The sequence below is a fragment of the Prionailurus viverrinus genome, chromosome F2, assembly GCF_022837055.1.
Source record: "Prionailurus viverrinus isolate Anna chromosome F2, UM_Priviv_1.0, whole genome shotgun sequence".
Classification (NCBI taxonomy): domain Eukaryota; kingdom Metazoa; phylum Chordata; class Mammalia; order Carnivora; family Felidae; genus Prionailurus; species Prionailurus viverrinus.
Window position 1 is genome coordinate 66,834,062 of NC_062578.1, and position 5,938 is coordinate 66,839,999.

Below are 5,938 nucleotides of genomic sequence, written 5' to 3' on the forward strand. Positions count from 1 at the left end.
GACTGAGCCACCCAGGCACCCACTTCTCAGTTCTAAGTCACAGTCAGGTCCTTTCTGAGGGGGAGGGAAGGAGCCAACATTTATAAGCATCTATTATGCACTAGGTTGTGCTATGAACACTCTATTAACTTCCTTGTAATTAACTCTCAAAATATCTCCCTCAGAATTAGACATTACTATTTCCATTTTTTGTAGACAAGGAAATAGGACCTGACAGGTAACTTGCCCAGAGTCCCAGATAGTGAGTAAAAGAAACCAGATTAAAAACCAACTTTATCTGACATCAAAGTCTGTGTTCTCAACTATCTCCCGAAACCAAAATAGCAGGGTTTCATAAAGACCTGGAGAACTGAATCTGTCACTGGCTGGCTCTGCCTGCCTCATGTTCTGGAGGCTTGGGACTCTTCATTTCTTTCTGTGTGTCTCTGCAGAATGGCTTTCTCTGCCCTGCTTGTGCACATTCCAACATGACCTCTGAAACCTGGGCAATTCAAGCCCCCAGAAGAAAATGACTAGCATCACTGTGTGTCCAATTCCAGGTCACCTGCCAAGAGACCCTACTGGCCAAAGAGTGAGGAGCCCTCGCTGTTTCAAAGAGCTGAAGGCTGAAGATTCTGGTGCTCTGCTGGTGGCTCAGGGGTGGCTGTGGGACCGGGAGATGGCAGGGAGCCAACTAGACATATATGTGTAGTCCGTGGGATTTGCAGTCACTGTGCCAGGCAGGGTCTTTGCTTTGGTCTTGTCTGGAAACCCTGGTCTAGGGTCTAGCCTCTTGCGTACATCATCCTGCAGACCCAGGGGTGCTTCCAGAGTACAAGACTTTTCTCACCGTACTTAGAAATTACACACCTCCACACCCCTCTCAGTCTTGAGCCCTGCTCAATTTCTATTTCTGCCTCTCAAAGATACTCCCGTCCAGAACACCAAAATATTATCTTTGACCACAGGCTTCAACCAAAGATGAGGAGACCGGTTGTTTTCAAATTGTTTTTGGAATTACCCAGAAATCCAGATGTTCTGTGAAGCCAGAGAAAGTGTTATCCAGCACTCCAAGATGCATGTCTGAGGTTACCACTTTCCTTCCTGGCCCAATGGAGATGTTGGAGGTGCTTTGAAAAAGCCTGACACCTTACTAACTACACATCCTTACTCAAGCATTCAAAACCATCTACAGTTTGTTACCAAACCAACTCATACTCTTTTATGTATGTATTTATTTTTTAGTGTTTTTGTTTCTACAACTTCATTGAGGTATATTGGACAATTAGCTGCACACATTTAAAATGAATTTTGACCTAAGTATATATTCTGTGAAACTTTCCCTCTACTTGAGGTGATGAACACATTCATCACCTCTAAAGGTTTTATCCCTCCCCTATCTCATTGCTTCAGTTGAATCCTGCTCTGCAACCAGGCTGGTCCTCTCCAGAATGGGCCTCCCCACCTCTCCCCCCAAGTCTTTCCTTCATGCTGCAACCTTCCCTGCCCCTCCCAGGTCTCAGCTCACCATTTCCTTCGTCAGGAAAGCCCCTCCCAGGGCCCTCCCACTATAACCAAGTGGGATTTATCCTAGGAATACAAGAGTGGTTCAACATAAGAAAATTAATCAATGTAATACATCATGTTAACAGAATGAAGGGGAAAAAAGCCAAACAATTATCCCAACTGACGCCAGAAAAGACCTTTGACAAAATCCAACACCCTCTTACGATAAAACCTGTCAGAACACTAAGACTACAACTTCCTCAACATGATAAAAGACATTCATGAAAAACCCCCAGATAATATTTGATGGCAAGACTGAAAGCTTTATGATCAGGAACAAGACAAGGATGCCCTCTTTCACCAGGCTATTCAACACAGTATTAGAAGTTCTAGCCAGAGTAATTAGATGAGAAAAAGAACACTAGGCATCCAAATTGAAAGAGAGTAAAACTATACCTGTTTAAGGAGGACATGATCCCATAGATAGAAAATCCTAAAGATTCCACAAGAAAACTACTAGAGCTAATGAATGAATTCAGCAAAATTTCAGTTTACAAGATCAACAAACAAAAATTAGTTGTTTCTGTGGGGCACCTGGGTGTCTCAGTCTGACTCTTGGTTTCGGCCCAGGCCATGATCTCATGGTTTGTGAGTTTGAGCCCTGTGTCGGGCTCTGTGCTGCTGGTGCAGAGCCTGCTTGGGATTGTCTCTCTCCCTCTCTCTCTGCCCTTCCCCTGCTTGTGCTCTCTCTTCCCCACTCTCTCTCAAAATAAATAAATAAAACTTAAAAAAAAATAGTTGTTTCTATATACCAGCAATAAACAATCTGAAGAACAAATTAAGGAAGCAATTCCAGGGGCCCCTGGGTGGCTCAGTTAAGCATCTGACTTCGGTTCAGGTCATGATCTCATTCATGGTTTGGGGGTTTGAGCCCCGTGTTGGACTCGTGCTGACAGCTCAGAGTCTGGAGCCTGCTTCAGATTCTGTGTTTCCCTCCCTCTCTGCCCTCCCCTGCTTGTGCTCTTTCTGTCTTTCTCCAAAGTAAATAAACATTTAAAAATTTTTTTAAAAAGCAATTCCAATAACAATGGCATCTAAAAGAATATCTTGTACACTGAAAAGTATAAAACTTGCTGAAAGAAATTAAATAAGACATAAATAAATGGAAAGGAATCTCATGTTCATAGATAGGAATATATAATATTGTTAAGATGTCAACACTACCCAAAACAATCTAAAGATTCAGCATAATTGCTTCCATAGTTCATAATTCAAACTTCCAATAACTTTTTCAGAAATGGAAAAGCCAATCCTCAAATTCATTTGGAATTGCAAGGCGCCCCAAAGAGACAAAACAATCTTGAAAAAGAAGAAAGTTAAGGACTCATACTCCTGATTTCAAAACTTACTGGAAATCTAAAAGAATCAAAATAGTGTGGCATGGGCAAAAGGATAGATATACAGACCAAGGGAATATAAGTGAGAGTCCAGAAATAAACCTTCACATATACAGCCAACTGATCTTTTTTAAAGTTTATTTTCAGAGAGAGAGAGAGAGAGAAAATGAGTGGAGGAGGGGCAGAGAGAGGGAGTGAAGCCCAAGCAGGCTCCGTGCTGTCAGTGCAGAGCCTAACACAGGGCTCAATCCCATGAATTGGGAGATCATGACCTGAGCTCAAATCAAGAGTCAGGTACTTAACCAACTGAGCCACCCAGGAGCCCCTAGCCAACTGATTTTTGACAAGGGTGCTAAGTCCATTCAATGAGGGAAAGATAGTTGTTTGAACAGATGGTGCTGGGATAACTGGATTACCACATGCAAAAGAATGAAGTTCAAGCTCTATCTCATCATACACAAAAATTTACTCAAAATGGATTAATGACCAGGGTGATTGAGTGGCTCGGTCAGTTACTAGCCAATTTTGGTTCAGGTTATGATCTCATAGTTCATGAGTTCGAGCCCCACATTAGGCTCTCTGCTGTCAGCACAGAGCCCCTTTCGGATCCTCTGTCCCCTTCTCCCAGTGCCCCCCCCCTCAAAAATAATCATTTAAAAAAATGGATTAATGGCCTAAATATAAGAGCTGTAACCATAAAACCCTTAGAAGAAAATGTAGGAGTAAATCTTCATGACCTTGGATTTGGCAATGGAATTTTTCTTATTAGGTAATCTTTATGCCCGATGTGGGGCTTAAGCAACATCAAAAGCACGAGCAACAACAATAATAATAAACTGAACTTCACCAAAACTGAAAATGTTCTGTGCATCAAAGGACACTATCAAGAAAGTGAAAATACAATCTACAGAAGGGAGAAAATATAGGCAATTCTCATTTCTCCTACAATAGTTAGTTATGTTCTATAAAGTCACCATGAACACTGAATTAGTGAATACTGAACAAATGCTCCTAGGGGTAAGAACCTGGGAGCTTCTGATCATAACCTTTTCATAAACTGGTCAATACATAACCTTGTTTCATGTGCTTTTGTTTAAAGACACCTTATTTAATATACATTGTTAATTCATTAACATTGAACTCTCAGCCAACAGCACTATAACTCATGCCTGAATAAAACTTGTCGAACGTGTATTTTCTCCATAAGGCACCTCACAGACTTCTTGCATTTACAAACACTAGACAGCACATCAGGACTACACTTAGGGGTCATTTTAAACAGTGAAACCACCACCAAAAGACACAAAAATACTTCAAAAGTGGCACTAACAGACTACAAAAAAGATGATTCTTTAGATTCTGAGAGCTGAAATAAGAGGCAAGAGGCAAAGCATTGTTTTTGTTTGTTTTGTTTTTTGTTTTGTTTTGTATTTAACCCCACCTGGGAACATGCAGATTGGAACTCAAATGTTTCAACACCATTCATATGTGTGTGGATGAGCACAAAAGTGCCATGAATATTGATTTGGGGGTTATAAATAAATTTTAGTGAGTAGTCAAGTTTCTACATACAGAATCTGGATAATGAGAATCGATGGTATTTACAAATCATATCTCTGGTAAGGGTGTAACACCTAGAATATACAAAGAACTCCTAAAACTCAACAGGAGGCAACCCAATTACAAACCTGGAGAAAGATTTCAATACACATTTCTCCAAAGAAAATATAAAAATGGTCAATAACCAGATAAAAGATGCTGAACATCATTAGTCATTAGAGAAAGGCAAATCAAAACCACAAGATACCACTTCGTACCTACTAATACAGTAATAATAATTAAAAAAACTGAAAATAAAAGGTGTTGGTGAGGATACGGAGAATCAGGAACTGTTCCTTGTACATTGCTGGTGGAATGTAAAATGGTTACAGGCACTGTGGAAAACAGTTTGTCACTGTGGAAAAGTTTGATGGTTCCTCAAAAAATTAAACATAGAATTACTTTTTGATTCAGTAATTCCACCCCTAGATATACATCTGAAAGAACTGAAAAGAGACTCAGATACTTATATGCCACTGTTTAGTACAGCATTTTTCTAGCCAAAGGTAGAAGAGACAACCCAAGTGTCTACCCATCAACAGAATAAACAAAATGTAATTGACAGTTGTTGAATCACTATATTGTATATCTTAAACTAATGTAACATCATGTGGCAACTATACTCAAATAAAACAAAAAACAAAACCAGAGGGCTAGAGGTATTGTTAGAAGAAAAAAAAAAATTGTGGTACACTGCCCCTACCCTCCTGCAACACACACTGAAATATATTATTCAGCCATAAAAAGGAACAAAGTTCTGATATATACTGCAACATGAATGAACTTTGAAAACATTTTGATACATGAAATAAGTCAGATATAAAAAGACAAGTATTGTATGATTTCACTTATTTGAAATATCAAGAACAGGCAACTTCATAGAAGCAGAAAGTAGGTTCAAAGGTTACTAGGGGCTGGGGGAGGGGGGATGCAGAGTTATTGCTTAATAGTTACTGAGTTTCTGTTTGGGATAATTAAAAAGTTTTAGAAATAGTTGTGATGATTGCCCAACATTGTGAACGTAATTAATGCCATTGAATCATATACCTAAAAACAGATATAGTGGCAAATTTTGTTATGTATAGTATACCACAAGTTTTAAAAAACTCAGTTAATAAAATGGAAAAAAAAATCACTGAAAACTACAAATCACTGCTAACTTTTATTCTGTATTCAAGGACATAATTAACCACGAGAAGAGGGTTTTGCTCTGTCAAATAAATATATTTAAAAGCTAGCAAACATCAGAGCAGAATGAAGTGCCAAGTTTATAAGAGAAGATGGTGGCGGGGGGGGGGGGAAGGGGGGGAGGGGGATCACTACTAGTTATTTACAGTTATACAAAGTTAATATATTGCAAGGGAAGCATAATATATATCCAAAGGCTTCATTTCCAATACTGGACATTTCAAATCTGAAAATATTAAAATTGTCAAACAAAACTCAGACATGTTAGC